This window comes from Callithrix jacchus, chromosome 10 (assembly GCF_049354715.1).
Source record: "Callithrix jacchus isolate 240 chromosome 10, calJac240_pri, whole genome shotgun sequence".
NCBI classification, from domain to species: domain Eukaryota; kingdom Metazoa; phylum Chordata; class Mammalia; order Primates; family Cebidae; genus Callithrix; species Callithrix jacchus.
Window position 1 is genome coordinate 21,981,471 of NC_133511.1, and position 15,975 is coordinate 21,997,445.

The window sequence follows — 15,975 nt, forward strand, 5'->3', positions numbered from 1 at the left end:
CCTTGCTGTGTGCACAGAACGGCCCTCCAGAGCTGCAGGCATGCCGGTCGAGGGGCTCAATGTTGGATTTATTTCCCACATCTTGGACGTGGCATTGCTCTCTCTCTTCCCTCCCTCCCTCCAGTCGCCTCTCCCCACCTCCACTTCATTCCTAAATCCTGCAGCCATGACAGAAATAAATTAGCTAGAGGTACAGGTCACACCTTGGAGAGCAGTAAACGTTCTGTGGGAAATCAATAGAGAAGATGGGATTCTCAAACAGCTGAAGCAGAAGGAATGATGCATTGATGGCTATACATAAACCAAACAAAGGAGTCTGAGAACTGCCTTCTGGGGAGGGGCCCGCACACTTGGCTTCATTTATCTAACACCTGAACCCGAGACAGCACCGCAGAAAAAGACGCACCGCAGATACCTGGGCTTTTTTCCTCAGGAAGGCTCAATGTTGCTGGCCGAGTGTTGGCGAAAATGAAAATTTATGTTCAGATTGTGGATGTTAATGCTGGATCCCCCCAGGAACCCCCTTGAGAACCCTAAGCTGAGTGTGTGAGTCGTATGTCTGTTTCAGGGAGACCTTCCCATCCACAGATGCTGACAGCAAAAGCCAGAGAGGGATTGGCTGGATAGTTAACTGAAGAAGAATAATTCTTAAAGTAATTAAGTGTGATGTGTTGGAAATGCCTAGGCTTTAGGCTCTGACAGACCTGGGTTCTAGTCCTGGCTTAAGCACTAGGTAGCAAATATTAGCAAGTTCCATTTATAAAGTGACAATAGGAGGCCTACCTTAGAGGCAATTGTGCGGATTAAATGAATAATGCACATAAGCATGCAGTACAAAATAGGCACTCAATAAATGCTAGTTGCTTTCCCTCCCATCCCCCTGCCTGATTATAAGTGGCTTTGTCATGTCTCTGGAGTTCTACAACTTCTCCCACACGGAGCTTCACAAAGGCAGGCCCTTATAAAATTTTTATCTGATGGCAAAAGCAATGTCTAGCAACAAGAGGTGTTCAGCAAGACTTTAGGTGCCTTACGGTCTCGATCAGCAGCCAAATGTCACCCAAAATAAGGCACCTAAGTTAAAGCAGAATGCCTGCTATGCAAACGCAGGGATGAAATACAGTCCTGCCCTGAGCACCTCATATCCAGAAATCTGGAAATTTCCATTGCTATATACTAAGCGCCTATTTTTCTCCTGTCTTCTCTTGCCCTTTTCTTTTCCCTGAAAACTGTATTTCTATTCTCTTTTCCTCCTCAGTTTGAGCCTGGTTTCTTCCTAACACACAGCTGAATTTCAGTAATGAAACAAATACTTACAGTGAGAAGCCATTATAAATTATCTAGCAAAGAAACTTTTTAATAATCTCAATCTTAAAGTGCTTACTTGTGGTAAAATGTGGATAGCATCAAGTTTACCAGCTTAACCATGTCTAAGTGCACATTCAGTGACATTAAGTACATTCACACTGCTGTGTTACCATCACCATCATCCATCTCCAGAACGTTTTCACCTTCCTCACCAGCAATGCTGTGCCTACTAATCAGAACTCTCCAACTCTCCATTTACCCCTTTCACAGCCCCTGGAACCTGCCATTCTACTTTCTGTTGCTGTAATTTTATTACTCTAGAAACCTCCTATAAGCGGAATCATATGCTATTTGTCCTTTTAGACCTGTCTTATTTCACTTACTGTAACGACCTCAAGTTTCATCCATGTTGTAGCATGTGTCAGGATTCCCTCCTTTCTAACACAGAATAGTGTTCCATTGTATGGATGTACCACATTTTGTTTATCCATACATATCTGATGGGCACTTGGATTGTCTCCACCTTGTGGCTATTGTGAACAATGCTGTTATGAATATGGGTGTGAAACCATCCCTTCAAGACCCTGTTTTCAATTCCTTGGGGATGTACCCAGGAGTGGAATTGCTGGGTCATATGGTAATTTTATTTTTTAATTTTTAAGGAGCCATAATACTGTTCTCTATAGCAGCTACACCATTTTACATTCCCACCAATAGTGCAAAAGGTTCCAACTTCTCCACATCCTTGTCAGCACTTGTTATTTTCTGTGTGTTTGAAAATAGAGATTCTACCATCTTTTCATGGTTCATATCATCTCTGGGAAAATGGGGACCATATATGAGTGCCAACCTTTTGTTTGGCAGCCTGACTTGTTTATTTCTCCTTAAATACAGGAAGTTCTTAAGGTCAACCAGATTCTACTCTGGCTACAGTTTCTGTCTAATGTCTCTGTTTTTCCAAGTCTTCCATCTTTCATTAATTAAGGAAATGTAGAGTTAAGTTAAACAATTCAGGAGTTTTCAGTACTCTGATGTGAAGCAGTTTGCCTAGCTCAGTTACTCATGCTACCCTCCATCTCAGCAAATAAAAAAGTCTCACTCTGTTGTCCAGGCTGGAGTGCAGTGGCACATGATCTCAGCTCACTGCAGACTCCACCTCCCGCTTCTCCTACCTCAGCCTCCTGAGTAGCTGGGACTACAGATGCGTGCCACCATGCGCAGCTAATTTTTGTAGTTTTAGTAGAGATGGGGTTTTGCCATGGTGGCCAGGCTGTTCTCAAACTCCTGACTTCAGGTGATCCGCCTGCCTCAGCCTCCCAAAGTGCTGGGATTACAGGCATGAGCCACCGCGTCTGGCCAGTGGAGAAAGAACAGAAAAGGTAAGAACATTAGAACCTCCTAGAAAATACTGAGATAGCTTGGAAAATAAAAGTAACAACTCTCATATAGCAGGCTCCATTTTTAAAAATCATTTAATATTTTTACTTCATTAATTTTATTTTATTGTATGTGAGAACACTTAACATGAGGTCTACCCTCTTAACAAATTTTTCATGTACAATACAGTATTGTTGACTATAGGTACAAGGTTGAATAGCAGATCTGAGCATCTCACCTGAGAAAATTCCCATTGACAATTTCAGATGTAGAAACTGAGGCCCAGTGAAGTGAAATTGTCTATCCAAAGTCAGACAGCAAGTAAATTCCAGGGTCAGGACCCAAAACCCAGTCCTATCATTCCAAATCCCACTGTTTACAAAGCTATACAATACTACCTAATGATTGCTAAGCTCTTTACTTCTGAAACTGCAAAACTTTAAGGACCTATTTGAAAAAACGAAAAAGAAATGTGATTTGAGCTTGCTGTTGAAGTGGAACGGTTCCCTAAAGGCAGGCAGTATATAGACTTCACCAAGCATTAACTTCATGGGATGTGACTTGTTCAACTCTGGACAATACATGTTAATAGGCCCAGAATGAAGCAAGATATAGGCATCACCCATGGAAGGAATGTAGTCTATTGGACAACAGCAGTCCTTTCCACCTAGAATGTTTCTTGACAGCCTTGTGTGACACACAACGTCCTATGCTCAGCTGGTGAACCGTGTGGCTCCTTGTTGCCTCAGGGGCCATATATTTTTCTCCGATGGGTATAGGTTTCCTACTCTTTAAAATTCCCAGGGGTATTGTGTACTTTAAATATAATAGTCATAAAGCATGAAACCTAGCATTGGGTGTGTAAGAGATGCTCAATAAACCAACACCCATCCCCATCCCCCTGCTGTACCCCCAGAGTAGCTTTTCCTTCCCAGCATGGACAAGTGGTTGAAGGCCATGGAGAGGCATCTGAAAGAGAACTGTGAACTGAGTTGTAAAGAATTTAAGAATTTTAAGCTGGGTGTGATGACTCACACCTGTAATCCCAGAACTTTGGGAGGCCAAGGCAGGTAGATCACCTGAGATCAGGAGTTTGAGACCAGCCTGGCCAACATGGCGAAACCCCACCTCTACCAAAATTACAAAAATTAGCTGGGCATAGTGGCATATCCCTGTGGTCCCAGCTACTTGGGAGGCTGAGGCAGGAGAATCACTCAAATCCAGGAGGCAGGGGTTGCAGTGAGTCAAGATCATGCTACTGTACTCCAGCCTGGGTCACAGAGCAAGACTCCTTCTCAAAAAAAGAAGGAAAAAAAATTAAGAATAGACATTTAGAATATTTAACCATCAACCATCAACCGCTGTCCCTGAAGTTTGCCTCACACTTCTGCACTGACAGATTTGTTTTACTGATCTGCATTTGAGTGCTCCATGCACTTCTATGTACCATTTATTCATCTAGACTGCACGTGCTTTCAGGGAGTGGCCCTTCCTTTCATTTGGTCTTGCAGCCTCGTGACTGCGCACTTACAGTTACCAGTTCTCTATACAGAGAACAGTCCATTACGGATCACTGATTTGGTCAGGAACAGGTCCTTGAGCTTCATATCTCTAAAGAGATTTCTCTAACGTAATGCTATGTGTAAGCCAGGAACCTCAGAGCCAAGACACTTAGTGGATCTCAAGAGCCCGGTCAGCACTTGTCTGAAGGCCCCTCACAACCTGAAGTCTTGACAGTTAAAGCCTGTCTACATATGTGCCTTTACTTCTTTTTTTACTCCCACTGAACCTATGAGCCTATAATTGACTTCTTTCCCTTCATAGAGATTCCTCACTTCCAAGAAGCCTGCTTAACCACATTGGAAAGTCACCAAAGATAACTAGATTTGACTCAACAAATGTGCACTTATCTCAGACACATCTGCCCAGATAGCCTCCCTCTGATCTCTTTTTGGACTAAGAACAAGAAGAATAAGCATTTTGCCTCAGTGAACTCTCTGTGCCATTTAGCACATTTTTGTATTTTCAATAAATATGTCTTAAGCGCTACTCATCTTGTGGTGTTAATTTACCAACACAAGTGCCCTGAGTATCTGTGGGATGAGCTAAGAGCTAACCAGGATTCACAGTAAAAATAGCTCATGCTTACCTTGGGTGATACAACACAAGCAACAAATAAGAACATATGCCAATCAAAGCATTTTAGGGTTTAGTCTGCTGTGTGAAATACCATGCTAAGTAATTTACATTCATAGTCTCAGATAATCCTCATAGCAACCCCTTGGTATCCCCATTCTACACATGATGAAAAAGAGATACAGAGAAATTTAGCAAAGCCCATGTGCTTAGTCACTACACCATAGGACACACACTTTGGGATTCCACAGATGGGATTTAAATTTAAGTCTCCAGCTCCCTGAGTGTGACCGTGCGTGCAGTAACATACCATCTCCAGCTGGAGTTTTCTCCTTCACAATGGGGCAATATCCAAAGTCTCTAGTGCTGTAGCACTTTTCACCTTCATGAATCACAGGACTCCTCTTTTATACCCTCTCTACCTCCGTAACTCAGGGATTCAGGATGGTCTAGAATTTCAACCTGAATTCCCATCTAGCCTCTATCCAGACCTTAGGTAGCAAGTCATTCAATCTTTTAGTTTCATCATTTGTCAAAAGAAAATAAGAACACTGGCCCACTTAGTAGGTAATAGTGAAGATAAGATCAAAGGAAACATGTCAAAGTCTCCCAAAAAGCTTCAAATACTTCTCAAATTATTATAGTAATGGATCCAGTTTCAGAACTTACTGCACAGAATGTCTTTGTCCAAAACTTTAAAATGAATGTGGAAACTGAGTTCGAGATACAGAAACGAAACCCAGATTATTTCTATTCTTGCAGAGGTAGAGACTTGGACTGGAGCTCCAGGTATCCGTATGTTTGCTCCAGCCCAGACACCGCTTTGGCCAAATCACTGCACTTCACTACAAAATAGGGATGTGATACCCGTCTTCTCCCAGATCCTATGGGTAGGATGTGGGCAGTAGACAAAAACACTCAGAAAGCTTGAGACAAGAAAAACTCTAGAAAGTCAATTATATGCATTTTCTTAATGTGATGTCAGATTTTTTTTTCTCCCACTCATTTTCCCTTGTCTCAATCTAAATTTTATCCAGATGTGAACGTGAAGAGGCCTGTCTTTGTTCAGTCTCTGCTTCTTTGCATGCCCTTTGGTTTTTCTTTGTGCCCTCAGTAGGTTTTGGTGCTATGCTGAAAGACACAGGTCATGAAGAGGGAACAGTTGGGGTGTTGCAGGGAGAGTGCAGTATTAGGAACAAGGACTCAGAGTAAAGAGTTACAGCACACTCCAGAATGTGCACCTCCTCTTCGCCAACACGGAGACAAGGTGATGAAAAGATCCCTGGCTCCAGACAAATGCCCTCAGCCTTGCAAAGCCTTCCAAGAGGCAGCGTCCCAGAGCCCAGACTGCAAGTGACTTGCGTGCGCACATACCCACGCTCACAGACACACTTCCATGGAGAACTGTGCTCTCGCATCCCAGAAAAGGTTTGTCGTTTCAATTAAACCTCATCAAGATCTGTGCCACATGTCAGGGAAGAAGGAAAAAAAAACAAACAAGACTGAATTGCTTCGGCTATCTCCTTAGGGATTGATCTGTATCGAATAAACCACCATCTACACATGGGGAGAAGCTTTTACTTATGAAAAACAGAGGCAGGTGCAGAAGAGCAGCATTTGGTACTAAATCAAAGCTCTGGGAGCAGAAGGAAGTGGATTTAGATGCATCCACTTAGCTCCTCCTGATATCTAACTTGCAGGGTGGGGGACAGATCACAGGCTTGGTTGGGTCTGGCCTCTGCTTCCTAGTCCCCCCTGAGGTCCCGTCCCACTTTGCTCACTGCTTCAGCTGCCCGGTAAGAACAGATGGACAGGAGTTAAAAGAGCAAGGTCAGCTCATCGGCTAAGTCTCATTTCACACCCTGCCCCACCTCTATCATCCCTTTCTGGGACATAAAGATGAAGAAAGCAGGGCAGGAGTGCTGCTGCATTTGATTCTGGCTGAAACTATGGTTGTTTCATTTACATCCCCTGAATAGCTGCCCAATCTGATTTACACATTGATAATATGTGATGCTTCGTATTCCAGCAAATATTTAATCCCTGACCGATCAATAATCCTCGCCTGGTTGTTCTTTTTTGAAAAGAAATAAATCCCCTTTTACTCTTAAAATTCTTGAATAAAATTAAACTGCTTTAGCCTAGAATGCACTGCTTCTACATGAAGCCATGTGGTTTCATAACCTCAGTCCTTACATGTTTTTAAAGGGGCCGCCTTTGCTAACTTGATTTTTCCAAGATCCTAACATCTCTCTAATGAGCCCTCTGTGTTATCAGCTGATATTTTAAGACAGCCCTTTAAGAGCTGGTACGCTCTTTAAAAAATTAAAAAGTAAAATTATTAACCTACACTGAATCACTGTGTACACAGCATGCAGTATTCTTTTGCATTTTTTGCTTACATTCACCATGACGGTCTTGATTCAAATTCTTTATCACAAACCTTTCTATAAACCATTTCCCTCCAAAACTGCATTTTTTAAAAAACTCTATTCCTACACAGATTTTTTAAAAGCTGTATTCTTGTCTTAAAGTTGAATATTTTGAAAAACGCACATTAAACATGGAAAGAGATGACTCTCCTCTCTATAAGGAGCTCCCAAGGCAGCCTCAAAGCTCACCAAAAGTTCCAAAACAATATGCACAACAAAACAAACTCCCTTTCATCTCTGGCAGCAAGAAAAGCAATAACTTTCACCAAACCTACCCAAGCCAAGAATTAATATAACACAGAACACATCCACATTCAGACCATTATAGCTACATCAGCTCACCACAATATTTGTTTGAAAAACACATAATTTGTGGTAGAGAGAAAGAACCTCTCATACAAAAAGAGGTTCTTTCAAATGCAAATTAACCAAAAGACATATTTTCCCTGTGTTTGGGAAATCACTCCAACGCATGAAAAACATAGTTTTTGTGTGGGAAAAAAAAATCAGTGTACACCCACCAGTTGAAAAGGCAATTAAATTTACCGTAGATTATCTTAACAGTTAAGTAAAGTTAATTCCTAGCTCCGTAAGTCTTTAAGAACTTTATTAGCATTTACTGACCTAAGTAGTCTTCAGTTCCCAGGTAGCAAAGTTTCTTTTCTTCTCCACTGAAATGCTCACATGGACACTGAAGGGCACTGTATTACTGAACTGATCAGAAAAGAATATTGTTTCCATTCTTCTGGAGGAAAAAAAATGGAAAGAAAGAAAAGAAAGAAGGAAGGAAAGAAGAAAGAGAAAGAAGAAAGAAAGAGAAAAAGAAAGAAAGAAAAGAAAGAAAGAAAGAAAGAAAAAGAAAGAGAAAGAAAGAAAGAAAGATAAAGAAAAGGAAAAAGAAAGAAAGAAAGAAAAGCAAGGCAAAATGCAGTCTATCGAGTATTCTTCCTGGTGGGAAAAAAAAAAAAGTAAATCCACTATTCTGGAACGAGTTCAAACATAGCTTGACAGGCTCCAGGAGAATTTACACTGAGCATGCTTAGCCCGGCACTGCTTGCATGAGACACTCTTAATGAATATTACTTCCTTCCCACTGGCTATTCCTGCTGGAAGTCCACACCCACCCCTCTTTCAGAAGTCAGGAATTTAGCTTCAGCCAAAGTCCAGAAAACATGCTTATGTGGAGACAAGGCCTCACCAATCCATAAACTTTCAGGTTGTGACCTGCAGGTCAGTTTGACAAACAGAACATAGGGGTGAATTTTTTTTCTGCCCTTGGTTATGTTCCCAGCTTTGTGCCTGTCCTAAACTGCAGTTCCTCTGGAGAAAAGAAAAACAGACAGCTTTCTTTCTAAAGAACGTGACGTCCTAAACACCACAGTAAAAACCTTTTCTGATCAAGCTTCCAAACCCAAATCAGAATAAGGGTTATCTGCATATTAAAATATAACATTTGGTGATTTTTAGCTTCTGGATAAAATAAAAGTCCTATCTCAAATGTATGCTTTTTGATAACTTACATAATATCTCTCTCAAAAATGCTGCATGCCAAAGCACACTGAAAATATGTTCAAAATCCAGCTTTAACCTGCTGTGCTATCTAAACACTGAAATCGTATACATTTAGGTCACACTTAAAACTAATTTTGTTTTTCAGTTTCCCTTTCCCTAAATCCCTCTGTCATGTTTAATGACAGGAGACCTGAAATTCTGGAAATTTAAAAATAGATTACTTTTCTGACAGTCTGAGAAGGCAAGATTCTTGCTCTGCCAAAAAATAGGGGGAGGAGGGAAAGGGGAGGAGAAGCAGGTGAGGGCCTGATACAGACATAGTAAGGGAAGGACATTTCATATTTTTAAAAATAATAATAAGATATATTTTATCCATTTGATATTTCTAGGATGCCATTTATATGTATCAAATTACAAATTATAAATATTATTAAATACTCATTTGAACTGAAATGCTTATTTGCCTAGACACACACACATATATATGCACACACACAAACACACACCCCAATTTGTGGTTTGAAAAAAATGATGTCACAAAGCTTCAAAAGGCAATAGAAATTTTCTAAGTCTCCAAGAAATATGGTGTGCCCAGCCTCTAACACAAAGCCTGCCTGGCTAGCATTGATTCTTTGGATTAATAGAGGATGCATGTATGAACCTGATATGTAAATCCATTTCCTCTCCATGCCTGTAATACTTAGGCAGCCCACTGCTGAGCTGCCATGATATGTTCTCCTTATGGAAGGTCTTTGTAGCATAAAATATGCCTTTGCCCACTATTAAATAAATACAATTTCCTCAGCATATTTTCCTTCCGGTAACTATGAATTTTTTGGAGACTTTAGGCATGGTGATTGTTTTGTTTATTTTTAATGCTTTGCCTAAGGGAAAAATAAAATGTAACCCCCTGCCCCAAGTGTGTTTATTTATCTTACAAGAGCAAACTAAGTTTTCAGCAGTTAGACGGAGCCTAAGAGAAATCAGACTTTGAAAGACTAAGTAATCCTCACGACCACACATAAGATAAGTGTAAAATAAGAAGGACACTCATTCATTTGACTCAAAGAGATTGCCTAGAGACAAGGTCCCACAGCACAGAGGACAGGGACCCTTCCCTGTAGACAACATCTCTCTGCCATTGGGGTGCACTGTTTTTCAGACAGGTCCCATAGCATAGAGGACAGACATCCTTCCCTGTAGACAGCTTACCTCCCTGCCATCAAGGTGCAGTTTCGCTTCTCTTCTTCCATGAGGATGACTCGCTCTTCTAGAGCTAAGGGGAGACACAGAAGCCTGTGTAGGAAACACAGGAGCCTGAGCCGAGCCATGCTGTTTCCAACTTGAATGTTAAAACCACTCTTTGCAAAGCTGAGATAGACTTTACAGTGTCATCCCACTCATTAATTCAATTAGCAAATATGCATTAAGCCCCTGCGCTGACACTCATTTGGGCACTGGAAATTGGTAAGAGACTAAGACAGCGTTCCTGTCCTCAGAGAGTTTATGTTCTGGCAATTAAATGTTTAAATGGAAAACATTTTAGAAATTCAAGATGTAAATAAGTAAATAGTAAATATGTTTACAAACTGTGATAAGACCAAGAAAGAACTTAAAGGGTGATGATGAGAAAGAAATAGGCCATGCATGATGGGGGCGGGGGCTGAGGGACAGAGCATCAGGAAAATGGAAGAAATATTTGGGAAAATCATTAGTAACCAATCCAATATAAGTTAAAATGAAAAAACATGTAGTATGACAGGATTAAGGCCTTGAATGCAAAATTAAGGCATTTGGATTTCATATGGTGTATAATGGAAAGCTATTGAGGGCTTCTGAGAAGAATTATTTTTACTATTTTGGCTACAACTATTCTTTAAAAAGATGGAACTATTAAAAGAATATAGCAGTTTGTAGGATACACTGGGCATGAGCATGAAAAAACCAAAGCTTTTGGAAGAGCAAAGATTGGCAGAGGTGGGGAGAACACCTAATCTAGGAAATGCAAATAGTGATAGAGGGGAGAAGACAGCAACGAGCAGTATTATTATTTTTATTTTATTTTTTATTTTTTGAGATGGAGTTTCACTCTTGTCACCCAGGCTGGAATGCAGTGGCGCAATCTCAGCTCACTGCAACCTCCACCTCCCGAGTTCAAGCAATTCTCCTGCCTCAGTCTCCTGAGTAGCTGGGATTACAGGTGCCCACCACCACGCCCTGCTAATTTTTTGTCTTCTTGGTAGAGAAGGGGTCCCACCACATTGGCTAGGCTGACTGCAGGTGATCCACCTTCCTGACCTCCTGAACTCAGGTGATCCACCCTCCTCGGCCTCCCAAAGTGCTGGGATTACAGGCATGAGCCACCGTGCCCGGCCAAGAGGTATTACTGAGGCAGAATGACAGGCTTTGACAACTAACTGGATATGTAGATGAGGATGAGAAGGCATTTAAGAGGAACTCTAAGACTTTTGGTCTCAGTAGCTCTCAGTAATCAGGATCTCAGACATCTCTTCACTTACTTCATGCCTGAACCCATGCAGCTGAAGATAGCTGGAGAAAAGTGTACACACGTGTCAACTGTTCTCATAGTACTCTCTTGCTCACTAAACCTCATATGGTTCTGAAGCAGATGTTGAGAATGGAGAATGATGGTGCCTTAAGCAGAAATGTAGAAATCTAGGGAAAGAAATGTCTGGATAACATGGGAAGAAATGCCACATGTAGGTGACGGGGCTATGAAGGCAGCAAACCACATTGCTATGTATGTACCTATGCAACAATCCTGCATGTTCTGCACATGTACCCCAGAATCTAAAGTGCAATAAAATATAAATAATAATAATAAAGAAATGTCTGGGACATGGTGAACTCAAATATTTACTGGATGTGTGGTATATGGAATTTGAGGGTTAGGAGGATATCCAGCCTACACTATTATTTTAGTGGGGAATTTTATTTAGCTGTTAATAGGGACCTGATAATAGTCAAACACCTAAGGGTATACTTTTCTCTCATAAAAAAAAATCAGAGATTAAGAGTTCAACATGTGACTATCAGGGACCCTAATTCTTCTCTTTTTGACCTCCCATTTTTAATGCAAGGTGTCCATCTTCAGTTTTGCTTTATGGTCCACTGTGGACTGTGCCTAACTTTGAGTAAATAAGTGTAACAGTCAACTCTAGAGAATGATTTGGTAGCCAGAGGACCAGGGGCTCAGACAACTCTTATACAGATATCTGGGTTATACCACCAGGTAAGCCACCTACACAAGCAGAAGTACTAGCCAAGGAAGAGGAGAATCTAGAATGGATAGTACAATAGACAAATGAGGTATCAATGGCAGCCTCTAGACCGGTTATAGAGGCAGGATTAGGCCCACTAACCTTTCCCGTGTAAGACCGTCTAGGAAAGGAAACCTACCAGAATCCAGGAGGAGGTCTTCTTAGAAGGGGTAAGCTTAGTACACAAGCAAATAGTTTAAAGGGGCGAATTGTGGCAGATTCTGTGGCATGCCATCTAGTACCTTCCCTTCAGGACTAAAGCACTCATTACCGCACCTACTAGGAGTGTTAATTTCTGCCATCTCACAGCCAAGTTCCTCTTGAGGAAAGAAGCCAGTCACTTCTTGGGAGCCTCCTTGCCTACAGGAATCCCATGTCTAAATGGTTACAAAGGGGCACAATGCCAAGCCTCCATGCTTCAATTTGGGACAAATCAGAGGGTTGTTCCAGCTTACAGTTCCCTGTAGGATTGCCTGAGACCTGCTACAGCTGCACTTCTGTTCAACCCCTCCTCTGCTCATTCCTCCTGCCCTGCATCCCTTAGAGATGTTGCTTCTGAAGACACTCCTCAGTAAACTCCTGCACACGAATCTCGATCTCACAATCTCTTCTACGGAAACCCGATATAATCCAACAAAATAAAAACCATGGCTAAATTCAACTCTTCACTTACTCCATGACTGAACGCATGCAGCTGAAGATAACTGTAACACACAAACATGTCAGCTATTCTCACGTTATACTCATGCTCTCTAAACCTCACAAGGATTCACCCCAGAAATTATCCTTTTCTCCCCAATCCATTTTTTCTTTCACTCTCCAGAACAAGTATTTCAGATTTTCTCCTATAATTTCCAACACTCGTTCCTCACTCTTATTCTCAGTAGTGAATCTTGCTTTCTACCATGATGAGAAAAATAAAATAATTAGAAGAGAATTTTCGGAAACCTCAACCTGAAGTCTACACACCTGCCAGAATCAGAGTGAATATACTTCACCTCCTCTTCTATTTCTATGGATGAACTTTCCATCCTCCCGCAGGGCAAATCCCTCCACCTATGCACTGTATCTTCATTCTCTCTTTGCTACTTGAAAATGTTGCTCCACAAAGTCTTGTCTCTTTCTGGTTTTATCAAACTTTCCTTTTTTTATTAGATCAATTGCCACATCCTAAAATACACTGGTATTTCTCTCATCTTAAAAAAAAACTTTCTTTAATCCAGATTTCCTATTCAACTAATGACTTACTGTTATCCCTTTCTTATAGCATTCTTGAAAGCATTCTCTACTAGATCTTTCTAATATCTGTCTTCCCATTCTTTCTTCTTCTAAAAACTGCTTAATAAGATATAATTTTCATGCCATAAAATTGTATAAAATTCAAAATTTTAGCATGCACAGAGTTGTGTAAGCATTAGCACAATCTGAGTTTAGAATATTTTTATTACCCCCCAAAAAACCTGCCAATGAGCAGTAATTTCCTATTTATCTCCATCCTCTATCCCCCAGGCCCAGGAAACCACAAATACACTTTCTATTTTTATAGATTTTTCCTATTCTGGTCTTTTGATATAAACAAAAAACACACAATATGTGGTCATTTGTGACTGGCTTCTTTCACTTAGCATAGGGTTTCAAGGTTTATCAATGTAGCATGTATCAGTGTTTCATTCATTTAAATTCACAAATAATATTCCATTATAAGAATATACCACATTTTATTTATCTATACATCAGTTGATGAACATTTAGGTTGTCTTCCCTTGTTAGCCATTACAAGTAATGCTGCTATGAGCATTCATGTACAAGTTTTTGTGCGCATGCATGTTTTTAATTCTCTTGAGTATATACTAGAAATAAAATTTGGGGATCATACGGTAACTCCATGTTTAACTTCTTGAGGAACCATCAGAGTTTTCTAAGTTGTTGAACCATTTTACATTCCTTCAAGCAGTGCATGGGAGTCCAATGTGCCCCATTCTTGTCAACTCATGTTATCACCTACAGCGTTTATCATAGCCATCCTGGGTGGGTATGAGGTGGTAGCTCATTGTGATTTTGATGTTTCCTTCGTATTCCATTATGTTGGACACTTATCTTTTCATGTGCTCCCATTCTTTCTTACACTGCAATTAAGCTTTTGTCTCCACCACGTCACTGAAATGACTCTTCACAGGGCTACTAATAACCACCTTGTTACATTCTAAGACCATTTCTCAGTCCTCATCTTTCTTTACCTATCAGTAGTTTTCCACATGTGTCAAAACTCTCTCAATAAAACACTATATTCTTGGCTTCCAGAACACCACATTGTCTTGCTTTCCTCCTTCACTTCTGCTTGAACCTATTTAGTTCCTTTTCCTGTTTTTCTTTTTTTCTCATCTTTCTGACCTCCAAATGTTATATTTCCCCAAGACTCAATTCTAGAATGTATTCTTTCTTACTGTCTACACTCATTCCCTACACAATTTCATCTAGCATCCACATAACGCCTTCTAGAATCATGACTTTAAGTGCCATCTATATGGTTGTGATGACTCTCAATATTATATCCTCAACATGGATCTCTCCACATATTCAAAACTAACTATTTAACATATTTAACTTGGATGTCTAAGAGGCAAAAGTAAACATGCCCCAAATCCAGCTCCTATTGTTTTTCCCAAACCAGTTCCTTTCCTTTCTCAATTTATGGCAACTTAAAACTTGAAGCTAAGACAGAAGTGAAGCAAGATGGCAGAATAGAAGGCTGCACTGATCGTTCTTCCATCAGAATACCAATTTGACAACTATCTACACACATAAAAAACACCTTCCTAAGACTCAAAAGTTACATGAGCACTCATAGTACCTGGTTTTAACTTTATATCACTGAAAGAGGCACTGAAGAGGTAGGGAAAACAGTCTTCAATAGCCAACCCACCCATCCTCCATCTCCTGGTAGGGGTAGCATAGTATAGACAGTATTTCTGTGCACTGGGGAGTGGTAGAACTCAGTGATTGTGAGGCGTTGAACTCACTGCTACCCTGTTATAGCAGAAAGAAAAACAAGACCAAGCTCAGTTGATGCCTGTCCAAAGAGGGAGTATGTCCCCAAGAAAGAGGGGAATTACAGATTCTAGCATTTGGAACTTGAGTTCCTGCAAACCTTGTCATCATGGTTTAAAATTTTCTGGAGCCCTAAAAAAAACCTTGACAGCCAGTCTAGGCCACAAGAATTGCATCCCCTAGGTGAGTCCTCATGCTAAGCTGAACTCAGAGGCAGAGGACTTGAGGGGCAGCAACCTACTGAGATACCAGCCAGGGCAGCTAAGGAAGTGTTCACAACACCCCCTAGGCTGCACAGCTAGCGGCTCAAAAAGAAATCCCTTCCTTCTGCATGAATAGAGAAGATGGAAGAATGGGGAGGACTTTGTCTTCTATCTTGGTTACCAACTCAGCTACAGCAGGATAGAGCATCAGTCAGAGTTTTGGCATCCCCATTCCAGTCCCTAGCTCCCAGACAACATCTCTAGACACACACTGGAACAGAAGGAAGCCCATTGCATTGAAGAGAAGGACCCAGTCCTGGCAGCATTCATCACCTGTTAACTGAAGAGCCCCTGGGCCCTGAATAACCAGCAGTGATACCCAGGTACTACACTGAGGGCCTTGGGTGAGACTCTGAGTTTTGCTGGCTTCAGGTGAGACTCAGCACATCACCATCTCTTGTGGCTATTGGGTGAGACTTCTGCTTAAGAAAAGTGGAGGGAAAAGTAAAGGGGGCTTTGTCTTGCACCTTAGGTACCAGCTCATCCACCAAGCAGGCTCTTGGTGTCCCTAATTCCAAGCTTTGGTTTTTGGATGCCATTTATGGACCTGCTCTGGGCCAGAGGGGAGCCCACTGCCCTGAAGGGTGAATCCCAGGCCAGGCGGCATTCACCACAAGC

The 15,975-nt window shown here is 41.2% G+C and overlaps 1 long non-coding RNA gene across 14 annotated transcripts in view; it reads right to left on the bottom strand.

Annotated features, from left to right (window-relative positions):
• The window catches only part of LOC108593745 (uncharacterized), a 363,338-nt gene that overhangs the window by 270,900 nt on the left and 76,463 nt on the right, over positions 1–15,975 (bottom strand). For 12 of the 14 annotated variants that reach the window (XR_013523096.1, XR_013523106.1, XR_008475010.2 and 9 more), the window contains exon 1: positions 7,878–8,284. The exons of the other annotated variants lie outside the window; for them this stretch is intronic. This is a non-coding gene — a long non-coding RNA (uncharacterized LOC108593745). Of the gene's footprint in view, positions 1–7,877; positions 8,285–15,975 lie in introns of those variants that run through there. 14 annotated transcript variants of the gene reach the window in all.